Source organism: Rhinoderma darwinii, unplaced genomic scaffold (assembly GCF_050947455.1).
Source record: "Rhinoderma darwinii isolate aRhiDar2 unplaced genomic scaffold, aRhiDar2.hap1 Scaffold_588, whole genome shotgun sequence".
NCBI classification, from domain to species: Eukaryota; Metazoa; Chordata; class Amphibia; order Anura; family Rhinodermatidae; genus Rhinoderma; species Rhinoderma darwinii.
Genome location: NW_027464142.1, coordinates 108,985 through 126,791, shown reverse-complemented (window position 1 = coordinate 126,791; position 17,807 = coordinate 108,985). Strand labels below are relative to the sequence as shown.

Here is a 17,807-nt window from a genome sequence, read left to right as displayed (position 1 = left end):
GTGATGGAATGTACTGTCGTCCCTACATTTCAAGAAGAAGTAAGAATTGCAGTTGCAACAAAGCCTTGCTTGCCTACAAAGAGAGCAGCAATTTGGATTTGTTACTATGTTACCTAGAAGAATAACAAACTGTGCAAGGATGGAGGTTGTAGGAGCAAGGAGAAGTTGTCTGTAAAGTTGGTGGATGCCTATTTTCCATTTTGCAGTCCCTTGTCTCCCTCTTGTGGCCTCCTGGAGGCAACTAGCTGTGCAAAAAAAAGACAGCCTGGCGGCCGGCTGTTGCAGTGTTGCCCTCTCAGGCAACACTGAGTGACTGACTGAGCCTCACCGTCTTATATAAAGTTCAGACGGAACTTTGCACGTGTCATAGTGGAGCCCTCAGGATTCCAGAGCCAGCTTTCTGACATCATAATGGGGCCTCAGAGATAAAAGCCTGGGCCCAGGCAGTGTTGGTCAGTGCTGCTCAGCAGGCAGCACTGGACTGGACTGGATTACAGCTGATACAAGGTGTGAAGGAACAAGGGGTGGCTGTGGGCATGCACTTGCTGCCGCTGCCAGTGTTTATCTGCATGGCAGCAGGGCATTTGGGCGTTGCCAGGAAGGCGTTTTTATGTAGATTCCTCCTCTTTCAGCACTGCATTGTGGTGCAAGCAAAAGAAGCAAATCCTGTCTGGCTTCCTCTCCGGCCTTTATTCACCTCCCGTGTAGCTGTGAGTGTGTGAGCCTGCAGGGCCCCATGGAATTGCCTAGAAGTAGGCTGAATCGCTGCAAGGGCTGAACAGCAGTATCGGGCAGGCTCGGGCAACGCGCGGCCCGTTCGGGTTATCGCTTCTCGGCCTTTTGGCTAAGATCAAGTGTAGTATCTGTTCTTATCAGTTTAATATCTGATACGTCCCCTATCTGGGGACCATATATTAAATGGATTTTTAGAACAGGGAGATGGAAATAGAGCTTGCTCTGTCCACTCCACGCATTGACCTGGTATTGCAGTATTTCCAGGACCGGTGCACCCTTTCCTTATGTGTTGACTAAAAGCAGATTCCAAAAGTGTTTTTTGTCTTTGCTATTGTTTCTGTCTTTCTGAAGGGATCTCCCCTTTTAATCCCATTATTTCAACACCTGTTGGACAATGCATGAGTGATAATGAGCTCATTGATTAAATGCAATTAATGAATAGATTGCCACCTCTTGTTGTGTGTCGTCTGTGTTTCTGTGTTTCCGGCATTTCACATTGGAACACCTCATTCACCTTCCTTGTCTTCTCTCCGCCCTCCCTTTTAGGTAAGTTAAAGAGCTGCACCTGAGCCAGCCACTGATTGATTGATTGATTGATTGATTGATTGATTGATTGATTGATGCAGCACAACAGTCAAATAGTGGAGTGGAGTAGGGGAACAGCAAACAGCCAATAAAGCAGCCCGCCCGCTCGCCTGCCCGCCACAATGGACCTACCTGTGTACACTAGATGGATGTGATGGAATGTACTGTCGTCCCTACATTTCAAGAAGAAGTAAGAATTGCAGTTGCAACAAAGCCTTGCTTGCCTACAAAGAGAGCAGCAATTTGGATTTGTTACTATGTTACCTAGAAGAATAACAAACTGTGCAAGGATGGAGGTTGTAGGAGCAAGGAGAAGTTGTCTGTAAAGTTGGTGGATGCCTATTTTCCATTTTGCAGTCCCTTGTCTCCCTCTTGTGGCCTCCTGGAGGCAACTAGCTGTGCAAAAAAAAGACAGCCTGGCGGCCGGCTGTTGCAGTGTTGCCCTCTCAGGCAACACTGAGTGACTGACTGAGCCTCACCGTCTTATATAAAGTTCAGACGGAACTTTGCACGTGTCATAGTGGAGCCCTCAGGATTCCAGAGCCAGCTTTCTGACATCATAATGGGGCCTCAGAGATAAAAGCCTGGGCCCAGGCAGTGTTGGTCAGTGCTGCTCAGCAGGCAGCACTGGACTGGACTGGATTACAGCTGATACAAGGTGTGAAGGAACAAGGGGTGGCTGTGGGCATGCACTTGCTGCCGCTGCCAGTGTTTATCTGCATGGCAGCAGGGCATTTGGGCGTTGCCAGGAAGGCGTTTTTATGTAGATTCCTCCTCTTTCAGCACTGCATTGTGGTGCAAGCAAAAGAAGCAAATCCTGTCTGGCTTCCTCTCCGGCCTTTATTCACCTCCCGTGTAGCTGTGAGTGTGTGAGCCTGCAGGGCCCCATGGAATTGCCTAGAAGTAGGCTGAATCGCTGCAAGGGCTGAACAGCAGTATCGGGCAGGCTCGGGCAACGCGCGGCCCGTTCGGGTTATCGCTTCTCGGCCTTTTGGCTAAGATCAAGTGTAGTATCTGTTCTTATCAGTTTAATATCTGATACGTCCCCTATCTGGGGACCATATATTAAATGGATTTTTAGAACAGGGAGATGGAAATAGAGCTTGCTCTGTCCACTCCACGCATTGACCTGGTATTGCAGTATTTCCAGGACCGGTGCACCCTTTCCTTATGTGTTGACTAAAAGCAGATTCCAAAAGTGTTTTTTGTCTTTGCTATTGTTTCTGTCTTTCTGAAGGGATCTCCCCTTTTAATCCCATTATTTCAACACCTGTTGGACAATGCATGAGTGATAATGAGCTCATTGATTAAATGCAATTAATGAATAGATTGCCACCTCTTGTTGTGTGTCGTCTGTGTTTCTGTGTTTCCGGCATTTCACATTGGAACACCTCATTCACCTTCCTTGTCTTCTCTCCGCCCTCCCTTTTAGGTAAGTTAAAGAGCTGCACCTGAGCCAGCCACTGATTGATTGATTGATTGATTGATTGATTGATTGATTGATTGATTGATTGATGCAGCACAACAGTCAAATAGTGGAGTGGAGTAGGGGAACAGCAAACAGCCAATAAAGCAGCCTGCCCGCTCGCCTGCCCGCCACAATGGACCTACCTGTGTACACTAGATGGATGTGATGGAATGTACTGTCGTCCCTACATTTCAAGAAGAAGTAAGAATTGCAGTTGCAACAAAGCCTTGCTTGCCTACAAAGAGAGCAGCAATTTGGATTTGTTACTATGTTACCTAGAAGAATAACAAACTGTGCAAGGATGGAGGTTGTAGGAGCAAGGAGAAGTTGTCTGTAAAGTTGGTGGATGCCTATTTTCCATTTTGCAGTCCCTTGTCTCCCTCTTGTGGCCTCCTGGAGGCAACTAGCTGTGCAAAAAAAAGACAGCCTGGCGGCCGGCTGTTGCAGTGTTGCCCTCTCAGGCAACACTGAGTGACTGACTGAGCCTCACCGTCTTATATAAAGTTCAGACGGAACTTTGCACGTGTCATAGTGGAGCCCTCAGGATTCCAGAGCCAGCTTTCTGACATCATAATGGGGCCTCAGAGATAAAAGCCTGGGCCCAGGCAGTGTTGGTCAGTGCTGCTCAGCAGGCAGCACTGGACTGGACTGGATTACAGCTGATACAAGGTGTGAAGGAACAAGGGGTGGCTGTGGGCATGCACTTGCTGCCGCTGCCAGTGTTTATCTGCATGGCAGCAGGGCATTTGGGCGTTGCCAGGAAGGCGTTTTTATGTAGATTCCTCCTCTTTCAGCACTGCATTGTGGTGCAAGCAAAAGAAGCAAATCCTGTCTGGCTTCCTCTCCGGCCTTTATTCACCTCCCGTGTAGCTGTGAGTGTGTGAGCCTGCAGGGCCCCATGGAATTGCCTAGAAGTAGGCTGAATCGCTGCAAGGGCTGAACAGCAGTATCGGGCAGGCTCGGGCAACGCGCGGCCCGTTCGGGTTATCGCTTCTCGGCCTTTTGGCTAAGATCAAGTGTAGTATCTGTTCTTATCAGTTTAATATCTGATACGTCCCCTATCTGGGGACCATATATTAAATGGATTTTTAGAACAGGGAGATGGAAATAGAGCTTGCTCTGTCCACTCCACGCATTGACCTGGTATTGCAGTATTTCCAGGACCGGTGCACCCTTTCCTTATGTGTTGACTAAAAGCAGATTCCAAAAGTGTTTTTTGTCTTTGCTATTGTTTCTGTCTTTCTGAAGGGATCTCCCCTTTTAATCCCATTATTTCAACACCTGTTGGACAATGCATGAGTGATAATGAGCTCATTGATTAAATGCAATTAATGAATAGATTGCCACCTCTTGTTGTGTGTCGTCTGTGTTTCTGTGTTTCCGGCATTTCACATTGGAACACCTCATTCACCTTCCTTGTCTTCTCTCCGCCCTCCCTTTTAGGTAAGTTAAAGAGCTGCACCTGAGCCAGCCACTGATTGATTGATTGATTGATTGATTGATTGATTGATTGATTGATTGATTGATGCAGCACAACAGTCAAATAGTGGAGTGGAGTAGGGGAACAGCAAACAGCCAATAAAGCAGCCCGCCCGCTCGCCTGCCCGCCACAATGGACCTACCTGTGTACACTAGATGGATGTGATGGAATGTACTGTCGTCCCTACATTTCAAGAAGAAGTAAGAATTGCAGTTGCAACAAAGCCTTGCTTGCCTACAAAGAGAGCAGCAATTTGGATTTGTTACTATGTTACCTAGAAGAATAACAAACTGTGCAAGGATGGAGGTTGTAGGAGCAAGGAGAAGTTGTCTGTAAAGTTGGTGGATGCCTATTTTCCATTTTGCAGTCCCTTGTCTCCCTCTTGTGGCCTCCTGGAGGCAACTAGCTGTGCAAAAAAAAGACAGCCTGGCGGCCGGCTGTTGCAGTGTTGCCCTCTCAGGCAACACTGAGTGACTGACTGAGCCTCACCGTCTTATATAAAGTTCAGACGGAACTTTGCACGTGTCATAGTGGAGCCCTCAGGATTCCAGAGCCAGCTTTCTGACATCATAATGGGGCCTCAGAGATAAAAGCCTGGGCCCAGGCAGTGTTGGTCAGTGCTGCTCAGCAGGCAGCACTGGACTGGACTGGATTACAGCTGATACAAGGTGTGAAGGAACAAGGGGTGGCTGTGGGCATGCACTTGCTGCCGCTGCCAGTGTTTATCTGCATGGCAGCAGGGCATTTGGGCGTTGCCAGGAAGGCGTTTTTATGTAGATTCCTCCTCTTTCAGCACTGCATTGTGGTGCAAGCAAAAGAAGCAAATCCTGTCTGGCTTCCTCTCCGGCCTTTATTCACCTCCCGTGTAGCTGTGAGTGTGTGAGCCTGCAGGGCCCCATGGAATTGCCTAGAAGTAGGCTGAATCGCTGCAAGGGCTGAACAGCAGTATCGGGCAGGCTCGGGCAACGCGCGGCCCGTTCGGGTTATCGCTTCTCGGCCTTTTGGCTAAGATCAAGTGTAATATCTGTTCTTATCAGTTTAATATCTGATACGTCCCCTATCTGGGGACCATATATTAAATGGATTTTTAGAACAGGGAGATGGAAATAGAGCTTGCTCTGTCCACTCCACGCATTGACCTGGTATTGCAGTATTTCCAGGACCGGTGCACCCTTTCCTTATGTGTTGACTAAAAGCAGATTCCAAAAGTGTTTTTTGTCTTTGCTATTGTTTCTGTCTTTCTGAAGGGATCTCCCCTTTTAATCCCATTATTTCAACACCTGTTGGACAATGCATGAGTGATAATGAGCTCATTGATTAAATGCAATTAATGAATAGATTGCCACCTCTTGTTGTGTGTCGTCTGTGTTTCTGTGTTTCCGGCATTTCACATTGGAACACCTCATTCACCTTCCTTGTCTTCTCTCCGCCCTCCCTTTTAGGTAAGTTAAAGAGCTGCACCTGAGCCAGCCACTGATTGATTGATTGATTGATTGATTGATTGATTGATTGATGCAGCACAACAGTCAAATAGTGGAGTGGAGTAGGGGAACAGCAAACAGCCAATAAAGCAGCCCGCCCGCTCGCCTGCCCGCCACAATGGACCTACCTGTGTACACTAGATGGATGTGATGGAATGTACTGTCGTCCCTACATTTCAAGAAGAAGTAAGAATTGCAGTTGCAACAAAGCCTTGCTTGCCTACAAAGAGAGCAGCAATTTGGATTTGTTACTATGTTACCTAGAAGAATAACAAACTGTGCAAGGATGGAGGTTGTAGGAGCAAGGAGAAGTTGTCTGTAAAGTTGGTGGATGCCTATTTTCCATTTTGCAGTCCCTTGTCTCCCTCTTGTGGCCTCCTGGAGGCACCTTGCTGTGCAAAAAAAAGACAGCCTGGCGGCCGGCTGTTGCAGTGTTGCCCTCTCAGGCAACACTGAGTGACTGACTGAGCCTCACCGTCTTATATAAAGTTCAGACGGAACTTTGCACGTGTCATAGTGGAGCCCTCAGGATTCCAGAGCCAGCTTTCTGACATCATAATGGGGCCTCAGAGATAAAAGCCTGGGCCCAGGCAGTGTTGGTCAGTGCTGCTCAGCAGGCAGCACTGGACTGGACTGGATTACAGCTGATACAAGGTGTGAAGGAACAAGGGGTGGCTGTGGGCATGCACTTGCTGCCGCTGCCAGTGTTTATCTGCATGGCAGCAGGGCATTTGGGCGTTGCCAGGAAGGCGTTTTTATGTAGATTCCTCCTCTTTCAGCACTGCATTGTGGTGCAAGCAAAAGAAGCAAATCCTGTCTGGCTTCCTCTCCGGCCTTTATTCACCTCCCGTGTAGCTGTGAGTGTGTGAGCCTGCAGGGCCCCATGGAATTGCCTAGAAGTAGGCTGAATCGCTGCAAGGGCTGAACAGCAGTATCGGGCAGGCTCGGGCAACGCGCGGCCCGTTCGGGTTATCGCTTCTCGGCCTTTTGGCTAAGATCAAGTGTAGTATCTGTTCTTATCAGTTTAATATCTGATACGTCCCCTATCTGGGGACCATATATTAAATGGATTTTTAGAACAGGGAGATGGAAATAGAGCTTGCTCTGTCCACTCCACGCATTGACCTGGTATTGCAGTATTTCCAGGACCGGTGCACCCTTTCCTTATGTGTTGACTAAAAGCAGATTCCAAAAGTGTTTTTTGTCTTTGCTATTGTTTCTGTCTTTCTGAAGGGATCTCCCCTTTTAATCCCATTATTTCAACACCTGTTGGACAATGCATGAGTGATAATGAGCTCATTGATTAAATGCAATTAATGAATAGATTGCCACCTCTTGTTGTGTGTCGTCTGTGTTTCTGTGTTTCCGGCATTTCACATTGGAACACCTCATTCACCTTCCTTGTCTTCTCTCCGCCCTCCCTTTTAGGTAAGTTAAAGAGCTGCACCTGAGCCAGCCACTGATTGATTGATTGATTGATTGATTGATTGATTGATTGATTGATTGATTGATGCAGCACAACAGTCAAATAGTGGAGTGGAGTAGGGGAACAGCAAACAGCCAATAAAGCAGCCCGCCCGCTCGCCTGCCCGCCACAATGGACCTACCTGTGTACACTAGATGGATGTGATGGAATGTACTGTCGTCCCTACATTTCAAGAAGAAGTAAGAATTGCAGTTGCAACAAAGCCTTGCTTGCCTACAAAGAGAGCAGCAATTTGGATTTGTTACTATGTTACCTAGAAGAATAACAAACTGTGCAAGGATGGAGGTTGTAGGAGCAAGGAGAAGTTGTCTGTAAAGTTGGTGGATGCCTATTTTCCATTTTGCAGTCCCTTGTCTCCCTCTTGTGGCCTCCTGGAGGCAACTAGCTGTGCAAAAAAAAGACAGCCTGGCGGCCGGCTGTTGCAGTGTTGCCCTCTCAGGCAACACTGAGTGACTGACTGAGCCTCACCGTCTTATATAAAGTTCAGACGGAACTTTGCACGTGTCATAGTGGAGCCCTCAGGATTCCAGAGCCAGCTTTCTGACATCATAATGGGGCCTCAGAGATAAAAGCCTGGGCCCAGGCAGTGTTGGTCAGTGCTGCTCAGCAGGCAGCACTGGACTGGACTGGATTACAGCTGATACAAGGTGTGAAGGAACGAGGGGTGGCTGTGGGCATGCACTTGCTGCCGCTGCCAGTGTTTATCTGCATGGCAGCAGGGCATTTGGGCGTTGCCAGGAAGGCGTTTTTATGTAGATTCCTCCTCTTTCAGCACTGCATTGTGGTGCAAGCAAAAGAAGCAAATCCTGTCTGGCTTCCTCTCCGGCCTTTATTCACCTCCCGTGTAGCTGTGAGTGTGTGAGCCTGCAGGGCCCCATGGAATTGCCTAGAAGTAGGCTGAATCGCTGCAAGGGCTGAACAGCAGTATCGGGCAGGCTCGGGCAACGCGCGGCCCGTTCGGGTTATCGCTTCTCGGCCTTTTGGCTAAGATCAAGTGTAGTATCTGTTCTTATCAGTTTAATATCTGATACGTCCCCTATCTGGGGACCATATATTAAATGGATTTTTAGAACAGGGAGATGGAAATAGAGCTTGCTCTGTCCACTCCACGCATTGACCTGGTATTGCAGTATTTCCAGGACCGGTGCACCCTTTCCTTATGTGTTGACTAAAAGCAGATTCCAAAAGTGTTTTTTGTCTTTGCTATTGTTTCTGTCTTTCTGAAGGGATCTCCCCTTTTAATCCCATTATTTCAACACCTGTTGGACAATGCATGAGTGATAATGAGCTCATTGATTAAATGCAATTAATGAATAGATTGCCACCTCTTGTTGTGTGTCGTCTGTGTTTCTGTGTTTCCGGCATTTCACATTGGAACACCTCATTCACCTTCCTTGTCTTCTCTCCGCCCTCCCTTTTAGGTAAGTTAAAGAGCTGCACCTGAGCCAGCCACTGATTGATTGATTGATTGATTGATTGATTGATTGATTGATTGATTGATTGATTGATGCAGCACAACAGTCAAATAGTGGAGTGGAGTAGGGGAACAGCAAACAGCCAATAAAGCAGCCCGCCCGCTCGCCTGCCCGCCACAATGGACCTACCTGTGTACACTAGATGGATGTGATGGAATGTACTGTCGTCCCTACATTTCAAGAAGAAGTAAGAATTGCAGTTGCAACAAAGCCTTGCTTGCCTACAAAGAGAGCAGCAATTTGGATTTGTTACTATGTTACCTAGAAGAATAACAAACTGTGCAAGGATGGAGGTTGTAGGAGCAAGGAGAAGTTGTCTGTAAAGTTGGTGGATGCCTATTTTCCATTTTGCAGTCCCTTGTCTCCCTCTTGTGGCCTCCTGGAGGCAACTAGCTGTGCAAAAAAAAGACAGCCTGGCGGCCGGCTGTTGCAGTGTTGCCCTCTCAGGCAACACTGAGTGACTGACTGAGCCTCACCGTCTTATATAAAGTTCAGACGGAACTTTGCACGTGTCATAGTGGAGCCCTCAGGATTCCAGAGCCAGCTTTCTGACATCATAATGGGGCCTCAGAGATAAAAGCCTGGGCCCAGGCAGTGTTGGTCAGTGCTGCTCAGCAGGCAGCACTGGACTGGACTGGATTACAGCTGATACAAGGTGTGAAGGAACAAGGGGTGGCTGTGGGCATGCACTTGCTGCCGCTGCCAGTGTTTATCTGCATGGCAGCAGGGCTTTTGGGCGTTGCCAGGAAGGCGTTTTTATGTAGATTCCTCCTCTTTCAGCACTGCATTGTGATGCAAGCAAAAGAAGCAAATCCTGTCTGGCTTCCTCTCCGGCCTTTATTCACCTCCCGTGTAGCTGTGAGTGTGTGAGCCTGCAGGGCCCCATGGAATTGCCTAGAAGTAGGCTGAATCGCTGCAAGGGCTGAACAGCAGTATCGGGCAGGCTCGGGCAACGCGCGGCCCGTTCGGGTTATCGCTTCTCGGCCTTTTGGCTAAGATCAAGTGTAGTATCTGTTCTTATCAGTTTAATATCTGATACGTCCCCTATCTGGGGACCATATATTAAATGGATTTTTAGAACAGGGAGATGGAAATAGAGCTTGCTCTGTCCACTCCACGCATTGACCTGGTATTGCAGTATTTCCAGGACCGGTGCACCCTTTCCTTATGTGTTGACTAAAAGCAGATTCCAAAAGTGTTTTTTGTCTTTGCTATTGTTTCTGTCTTTCTGAAGGGATCTCCCCTTTTAATCCCATTATTTCAACACCTGTTGGACAATGCATGAGTGATAATGAGCTCATTGATTAAATGCAATTAATGAATAGATTGCCACCTCTTGTTGTGTGTCGTCTGTGTTTCTGTGTTTCCGGCATTTCACATTGGAACACCTCATTCACCTTCCTTGTCTTCTCTCCGCCCTCCCTTTTAGGTAAGTTAAAGAGCTGCACCTGAGCCAGCCACTGATTGATTGATTGATTGATTGATTGATTGATTGATTGATTGATGCAGCACAACAGTCAAATAGTGGAGTGGAGTAGGGGAACAGCAAACAGCCAATAAAGCAGCCCGCCCGCTCGCCTGCCCGCCACAATGGACCTACCTGTGTACACTAGATGGATGTGATGGAATGTACTGTCGTCCCTACATTTCAAGAAGAAGTAAGAATTGCAGTTGCAACAAAGCCTTGCTTGCCTACAAAGAGAGCAGCAATTTGGATTTGTTACTATGTTACCTAGAAGAATAACAAACTGTGCAAGGATGGAGGTTGTAGGAGCAAGGAGAAGTTGTCTGTAAAGTTGGTGGATGCCTATTTTCCATTTTGCAGTCCCTTGTCTCCCTCTTGTGGCCTCCTGGAGGCAACTAGCTGTGCAAAAAAAAGACAGCCTGGCGGCCGGCTGTTGCAGTGTTGCCCTCTCAGGCAACACTGAGTGACTGACTGAGCCTCACCGTCTTATATAAAGTTCAGACGGAACTTTGCACGTGTCATAGTGGAGCCCTCAGGATTCCAGAGCCAGCTTTCTGACATCATAATGGGGCCTCAGAGATAAAAGCCTGGGCCCAGGCAGTGTTGGTCAGTGCTGCTCAGCAGGCAGCACTGGACTGGACTGGATTACAGCTGATACAAGGTGTGAAGGAACAAGGGGTGGCTGTGGGCATGCACTTGCTGCCGCTGCCAGTGTTTATCTGCATGGCAGCAGGGCATTTGGGCGTTGCCAGGAAGGCGTTTTTATGTAGATTCCTCCTCTTTCAGCACTGCATTGTGGTGCAAGCAAAAGAAGCAAATCCTGTCTGGCTTCCTCTCCGGCCTTTATTCACCTCCCGTGTAGCTGTGAGTGTGTGAGCCTGCAGGGCCCCATGGAATTGCCTAGAAGTAGGCTGAATCGCTGCAAGGGCTGAACAGCAGTATCGGGCAGGCTCGGGCAACGCGCGGCCCGTTCGGGTTATCGCTTCTCGGCCTTTTGGCTAAGATCAAGTGTAGTATCTGTTCTTATCAGTTTAATATCTGATACGTCCCCTATCTGGGGACCATATATTAAATGGATTTTTAGAACAGGGAGATGGAAATAGAGCTTGCTCTGTCCACTCCACGCATTGACCTGGTATTGCAGTATTTCCAGGACCGGTGCACCCTTTCCTTATGTGTTGACTAAAAGCAGATTCCAAAAGTGTTTTTTGTCTTTGCTATTGTTTCTGTCTTTCTGAAGGGATCTCCCCTTTTAATCCCATTATTTCAACACCTGTTGGACAATGCATGAGTGATAATGAGCTCATTGATTAAATGCAATTAATGAATAGATTGCCACCTCTTGTTGTGTGTCGTCTGTGTTTCTGTGTTTCCGGCATTTCACATTGGAACACCTCATTCACCTTCCTTGTCTTCTCTCCGCCCTCCCTTTTAGGTAAGTTAAAGAGCTGCACCTGAGCCAGCCACTGATTGATTGATTGATTGATTGATTGATTGATTGATTGATTGATTGATTGATGCAGCACAACAGTCAAATAGTGGAGTGGAGTAGGGGAACAGCAAACAGCCAATAAAGCAGCCCGCCCGCTCGCCTGCCCGCCACAATGGACCTACCTGTGTACACTAGATGGATGTGATGGAATGTACTGTCGTCCCTACATTTCAAGAAGAAGTAAGAATTGCAGTTGCAACAAAGCCTTGCTTGCCTACAAAGAGAGCAGCAATTTGGATTTGTTACTATGTTACCTAGAAGAATAACAAACTGTGCAAGGATGGAGGTTGTAGGAGCAAGGAGAAGTTGTCTGTAAAGTTGGTGGATGCCTATTTTCCATTTTGCAGTCCCTTGTCTCCCTCTTGTGGCCTCCTGGAGGCAACTAGCTGTGCAAAAAAAAGACAGCCTGGCGGCCGGCTGTTGCAGTGTTGCCCTCTCAGGCAACACTGAGTGACTGACTGAGCCTCACCGTCTTATATAAAGTTCAGACGGAACTTTGCACGTGTCATAGTGGAGCCCTCAGGATTCCAGAGCCAGCTTTCTGACATCATAATGGGGCCTCAGAGATAAAAGCCTGGGCCCAGGCAGTGTTGGTCAGTGCTGCTCAGCAGGCAGCACTGGACTGGACTGGATTACAGCTGATACAAGGTGTGAAGGAACAAGGGGTGGCTGTGGGCATGCACTTGCTGCCGCTGCCAGTGTTTATCTGCATGGCAGCAGGGCATTTGGGCGTTGCCAGGAAGGCGTTTTTATGTAGATTCCTCCTCTTTCAGCACTGCATTGTGGTGCAAGCAAAAGAAGCAAATCCTGTCTGGCTTCCTCTCCGGCCTTTATTCACCTCCCGTGTAGCTGTGAGTGTGTGAGCCTGCAGGGCCCCATGGAATTGCCTAGAAGTAGGCTGAATCGCTGCAAGGGCTGAACAGCAGTATCGGGCAGGCTCGGGCAACGCGCGGCCCGTTCGGGTTATCGCTTCTCGGCCTTTTGGCTAAGATCAAGTGTAGTATCTGTTCTTATCAGTTTAATATCTGATACGTCCCCTATCTGGGGACCATATATTAAATGGATTTTTAGAACAGGGAGATGGAAATAGAGCTTGCTCTGTCCACTCCACGCATTGACCTGGTATTGCAGTATTTCCAGGACCGGTGCACCCTTTCCTTATGTGTTGACTAAAAGCAGATTCCAAAAGTGTTTTTTGTCTTTGCTATTGTTTCTGTCTTTCTGAAGGGATCTCCCCTTTTAATCCCATTATTTCAACACCTGTTGGACAATGCATGAGTGATAATGAGCTCATTGATTAAATGCAATTAATGAATAGATTGCCACCTCTTGTTGTGTGTCGTCTGTGTTTCTGTGTTTCCGGCATTTCACATTGGAACACCTCATTCACCTTCCTTGTCTTCTCTCCGCCCTCCCTTTTAGGTAAGTTAAAGAGCTGCACCTGAGCCAGCCACTGATTGATTGATTGATTGATTGATTGATTGATTGATTGATTGATTGATTGATTGATTGATTGATTGATTGATGCAGCACAACAGTCAAATAGTGGAGTGGAGTAGGGGAACAGCAAACAGCCAATAAAGCAGCCCGCCCGCTCGCCTGCCCGCCACAATGGACCTACCTGTGTACACTAGATGGATGTGATGGAATGTACTGTCGTCCCTACATTTCAAGAAGAAGTAAGAATTGCAGTTGCAACAAAGCCTTGCTTGCCTACAAAGAGAGCAGCAATTTGGATTTGTTACTATGTTACCTAGAAGAATAACAAACTGTGCAAGGATGGAGGTTGTAGGAGCAAGGAGAAGTTGTCTGTAAAGTTGGTGGATGCCTATTTTCCATTTTGCAGTCCCTTGTCTCCCTCTTGTGGCCTCCTGGAGGCAACTAGCTGTGCAAAAAAAAGACAGCCTGGCGGCCGGCTGTTGCAGTGTTGCCCTCTCAGGCAACACTGAGTGACTGACTGAGCCTCACCGTCTTATATAAAGTTCAGACGGAACTTTGCACGTGTCATAGTGGAGCCCTCAGGATTCCAGAGCCAGCTTTCTGACATCATAATGGGGCCTCAGAGATAAAAGCCTGGGCCCAGGCAGTGTTGGTCAGTGCTGCTCAGCAGGCAGCACTGGACTGGACTGGATTACAGCTGATACAAGGTGTGAAGGAACAAGGGGTGGCTGTGGGCATGCACTTGCTGCCGCTGCCAGTGTTTATCTGCATGGCAGCAGGGCATTTGGGCGTTGCCAGGAAGGCGTTTTTATGTAGATTCCTCCTCTTTCAGCACTGCATTGTGGTGCAAGCAAAAGAAGCAAATCCTGTCTGGCTTCCTCTCCGGCCTTTATTCACCTCCCGTGTAGCTGTGAGTGTGTGAGCCTGCAGGGCCCCATGGAATTGCCTAGAAGTAGGCTGAATCGCTGCAAGGGCTGAACAGCAGTATCGGGCAGGCTCGGGCAACGCGCGGCCCGTTCGGGTTATCGCTTCTCGGCCTTTTGGCTAAGATCAAGTGTAGTATCTGTTCTTATCAGTTTAATATCTGATACGTCCCCTATCTGGGGACCATATATTAAATGGATTTTTAGAACAGGGAGATGGAAATAGAGCTTGCTCTGTCCACTCCACGCATTGACCTGGTATTGCAGTATTTCCAGGACCGGTGCACCCTTTCCTTATGTGTTGACTAAAAGCAGATTCCAAAAGTGTTTTTTGTCTTTGCTATTGTTTCTGTCTTTCTGAAGGGATCTCCCCTTTTAATCCCATTATTTCAACACCTGTTGGACAATGCATGAGTGATAATGAGCTCATTGATTAAATGCAATTAATGAATAGATTGCCACCTCTTGTTGTGTGTCGTCTGTGTTTCTGTGTTTCCGGCATTTCACATTGGAACACCTCATTCACCTTCCTTGTCTTCTCTCCGCCCTCCCTTTTAGGTAAGTTAAAGAGCTGCACCTGAGCCAGCCACTGATTGATTGATTGATTGATTGATTGATTGATTGATTGATTGATTGATTGATTGATTGATTGATTGATTGATGCAGCACAACAGTCAAATAGTGGAGTGGAGTAGGGGAACAGCAAACAGCCAATAAAGCAGCCCGCCCGCTCGCCTGCCCGCCACAATGGACCTACCTGTGTACACTAGATGGATGTGATGGAATGTACTGTCGTCCCTACATTTCAAGAAGAAGTAAGAATTGCAGTTGCAACAAAGCCTTGCTTGCCTACAAAGAGAGCAGCAATTTGGATTTGTTACTATGTTACCTAGAAGAATAACAAACTGTGCAAGGATGGAGGTTGTAGGAGCAAGGAGAAGTTGTCTGTAAAGTTGGTGGATGCCTATTTTCCATTTTGCAGTCCCTTGTCTCCCTCTTGTGGCCTCCTGGAGGCAACTAGCTGTGCAAAAAAAAGACAGCCTGGCGGCCGGCTGTTGCAGTGTTGCCCTCTCAGGCAACACTGAGTGACTGACTGAGCCTCACCGTCTTATATAAAGTTCAGACGGAACTTTGCACGTGTCATAGTGGAGCCCTCAGGATTCCAGAGCCAGCTTTCTGACATCATAATGGGGCCTCAGAGATAAAAGCCTGGGCCCAGGCAGTGTTGGTCAGTGCTGCTCAGCAGGCAGCACTGGACTGGACTGGATTACAGCTGATACAAGGTGTGAAGGAACAAGGGGTGGCTGTGGGCATGCACTTGCTGCCGCTGCCAGTGTTTATCTGCATGGCAGCAGGGCATTTGGGCGTTGCCAGGAAGGCGTTTTTATGTAGATTCCTCCTCTTTCAGCACTGCATTGTGGTGCAAGCAAAAGAAGCAAATCCTGTCTGGCTTCCTCTCCGGCCTTTATTCACCTCCCGTGTAGCTGTGAGTGTGTGAGCCTGCAGGGCCCCATGGAATTGCCTAGAAGTAGGCTGAATCGCTGCAAGGGCTGAACAGCAGTATCGGGCAGGCTCGGGCAACGCGCGGCCCGTTCGGGTTATCGCTTCTCGGCCTTTTGGCTAAGATCAAGTGTAGTATCTGTTCTTATCAGTTTAATATCTGATACGTCCCCTATCTGGGGACCATATATTAAATGGATTTTTAGAACAGGGAGATGGAAATAGAGCTTGCTCTGTCCACTCCACGCATTGACCTGGTATTGCCTTATGTGTTGACTAAAAGCAGATTCCAAAAGTGTTTTTTGTCTTTGCTATTGTTTCTGTCTTTCTGAAGGGATCTCCCCTTTTAATCCCATTATTTCAACACCTGTTGGACAATGCATGAGTGATAATGAGCTCATTGATTAAATGCAATTAATGAATAGATTGCCACCTCTTGTTGTGTGTCGTCTGTGTTTCTGTGTTTCCGGCATTTCACATTGGAACACCTCATTCACCTTCCTTGTCTTCTCTCCGCCCTCCCTTTTAGGTAAGTTAAAGAGCTGCACCTGAGCCAGCCACTGATTGATTGATTGATTGATTGATTGATTGATTGATTGATTGATTGATTGATTGATTGATGCAGCACAACAGTCAAATAGTGGAGTGGAGTAGGGGAACAGCAAACAGCCAATAAAGCAGCCCGCCCGCTCGCCTGCCCGCCACAATGGACCTACCTGTGTACACTAGATGGATGTGATGGAATGTACTGTCGTCCCTACATTTCAAGAAGAAGTAAGAATTGCAGTTGCAACAAAGCCTTGCTTGCCTACAAAGAGAGCAGCAATTTGGATTTGTTACTATGTTACCTAGAAGAATAACAAACTGTGCAAGGATGGAGGTTGTAGGAGCAAGGAGAAGTTGTCTGTAAAGTTGGTGGATGCCTATTTTCCATTTTGCAGTCCCTTGTCTCCCTCTTGTGGCCTCCTGGAGGCAACTAGCTGTGCAAAAAAAAGACAGCCTGGCGGCCGGCTGTTGCAGTGTTGCCCTCTCAGGCAACACTGAGTGACTGACTGAGCCTCACCGTCTTATATAAAGTTCAGACGGAACTTTGCACGTGTCATAGTGGAGCCCTCAGGATTCCAGAGCCAGCTTTCTGACATCATAATGGGGCCTCAGAGATAAAAGCCTGGGCCCAGGCAGTGTTGGTCAGTGCTGCTCAGCAGGCAGCACTGGACTGGACTGGATTACAGCTGATACAAGGTGTGAAGGAACAAGGGGTGGCTGTGGGCATGCACTTGCTGCCGCTGCCAGTGTTTATCTGCATGGCAGCAGGGCATTTGGGCGTTGCCAGGAAGGCGTTTTTATGTAGATTCCTCCTCTTTCAGCACTGCATTGTGGTGCAAGCAAAAGAAGCAAATCCTGTCTGGCTTCCTCTCCGGCCTTTATTCACCTCCCGTGTAGCTGTGAGTGTGTGAGCCTGCAGGGCCCCATGGAATTGCCTAGAAGTAGGCTGAATCGCTGCAAGGGCTGAACAGCAGTATCGGGCAGGCTCGGGCAACGCGCGGCCCGTTCGGGTTATCGCTTCTCGGCCTTTTGGCTAAGATCAAGTGTAGTATCTGTTCTTATCAGTTTAATATCTGATACGTCCCCTATCTGGGGACCATATATTAAATGGATTTTTAGAACAGGGAGATGGAAATAGAGCTTGCTCTGTCCACTCCACGCATTGACCTGGTATTGCAGTATTTCCAGGACCGGTGCACCCTTTCCTTATGTGTTGACTAAAAGCAGATTCCAAAAGTGTTTTTTGTCTTTGCTATTGTTTCTGTCTTTCTGAAGGGATCTCCCCTTTTAATCCCATTATTTCAACACCTGTTGGACAATGCATGAGTGATAATGAGCTCATTGATTAAATGCAATTAATGAATAGATTGCCACCTCTTGTTGTGTGTCGTCTGTGTTTCTGTGTTTCCGGCATTTCACATTGGAACACCTCATTCACCTTCCTTGTCTTCTCTCCGCCCTCCCTTTTAGGTAAGTGAAAGAGCTGCACCTGAGCCAGCCACTGATTGATTGATTGATTGATTGATTGATTGATTGATTGATTGATTGATTGATGCAGCACAACAGTCAAATAGTGGAGTGGAGTAGGGGAACAGCAAACAGCCAATAAAGCAGCCCGCCCGCTCGCCTGCCCGCCACAATGGACCTACCTGTGTACACTAGATGGATGTGATGGAATGTACTGTCGTCCCTACATTTCAAGAAGAAGTAAGAATTGCAGTTGCAACAAAG

General features: G+C 47.7%; 12 non-coding genes across 12 annotated transcripts; all 12 read left to right on the top strand.

Moving 5' to 3' along the window:
* The first annotated feature begins 824 nt into the window (after nt 1-824).
* LOC142724735 (U2 spliceosomal RNA) lies at nt 825-1,015 on the top strand. The gene has a single exon (XR_012876219.1). It is a non-coding gene; the product is annotated as a U2 spliceosomal RNA (small nuclear RNA).
* Nucleotides 1,016-2,295: 1,280 nt separating this feature from the next.
* Nucleotides 2,296-2,486, top strand: LOC142724734 (U2 spliceosomal RNA). Its single transcript, XR_012876218.1, has one exon. It is a non-coding gene; the product is annotated as a U2 spliceosomal RNA (small nuclear RNA).
* Nucleotides 2,487-3,774: 1,288 nt separating this feature from the next.
* Nucleotides 3,775-3,965, top strand: LOC142724733 (U2 spliceosomal RNA). The gene has a single exon (XR_012876217.1). It is a non-coding gene; the product is annotated as a U2 spliceosomal RNA (small nuclear RNA).
* A 1,288-nt stretch (nt 3,966-5,253) lies between these two features.
* Nucleotides 5,254-5,444, top strand: LOC142724766 (U2 spliceosomal RNA). Its single transcript, XR_012876247.1, has one exon. It is a non-coding gene; the product is annotated as a U2 spliceosomal RNA (small nuclear RNA).
* A 1,276-nt stretch (nt 5,445-6,720) lies between these two features.
* On the top strand, nt 6,721-6,911 carry LOC142724730 (U2 spliceosomal RNA). The gene has a single exon (XR_012876216.1). It is a non-coding gene; the product is annotated as a U2 spliceosomal RNA (small nuclear RNA).
* A 1,288-nt stretch (nt 6,912-8,199) lies between these two features.
* Nucleotides 8,200-8,390, top strand: LOC142724729 (U2 spliceosomal RNA). The gene has a single exon (XR_012876215.1). It is a non-coding gene; the product is annotated as a U2 spliceosomal RNA (small nuclear RNA).
* Nucleotides 8,391-9,682: 1,292 nt separating this feature from the next.
* LOC142724728 (U2 spliceosomal RNA) lies at nt 9,683-9,873 on the top strand. Its single transcript, XR_012876214.1, has one exon. It is a non-coding gene; the product is annotated as a U2 spliceosomal RNA (small nuclear RNA).
* A 1,280-nt stretch (nt 9,874-11,153) lies between these two features.
* On the top strand, nt 11,154-11,344 carry LOC142724727 (U2 spliceosomal RNA). The gene has a single exon (XR_012876213.1). It is a non-coding gene; the product is annotated as a U2 spliceosomal RNA (small nuclear RNA).
* Nucleotides 11,345-12,632: 1,288 nt separating this feature from the next.
* LOC142724726 (U2 spliceosomal RNA) lies at nt 12,633-12,823 on the top strand. Its single transcript, XR_012876212.1, has one exon. It is a non-coding gene; the product is annotated as a U2 spliceosomal RNA (small nuclear RNA).
* A 1,308-nt stretch (nt 12,824-14,131) lies between these two features.
* Nucleotides 14,132-14,322, top strand: LOC142724724 (U2 spliceosomal RNA). The gene has a single exon (XR_012876210.1). It is a non-coding gene; the product is annotated as a U2 spliceosomal RNA (small nuclear RNA).
* Nucleotides 14,323-15,630: 1,308 nt separating this feature from the next.
* Nucleotides 15,631-15,821, top strand: LOC142724780 (U2 spliceosomal RNA). Its single transcript, XR_012876260.1, has one exon. It is a non-coding gene; the product is annotated as a U2 spliceosomal RNA (small nuclear RNA).
* A 1,268-nt stretch (nt 15,822-17,089) lies between these two features.
* Nucleotides 17,090-17,280, top strand: LOC142724723 (U2 spliceosomal RNA). The gene has a single exon (XR_012876209.1). It is a non-coding gene; the product is annotated as a U2 spliceosomal RNA (small nuclear RNA).
* The last annotated feature ends 527 nt before the right edge of the window (nt 17,281-17,807 follow it).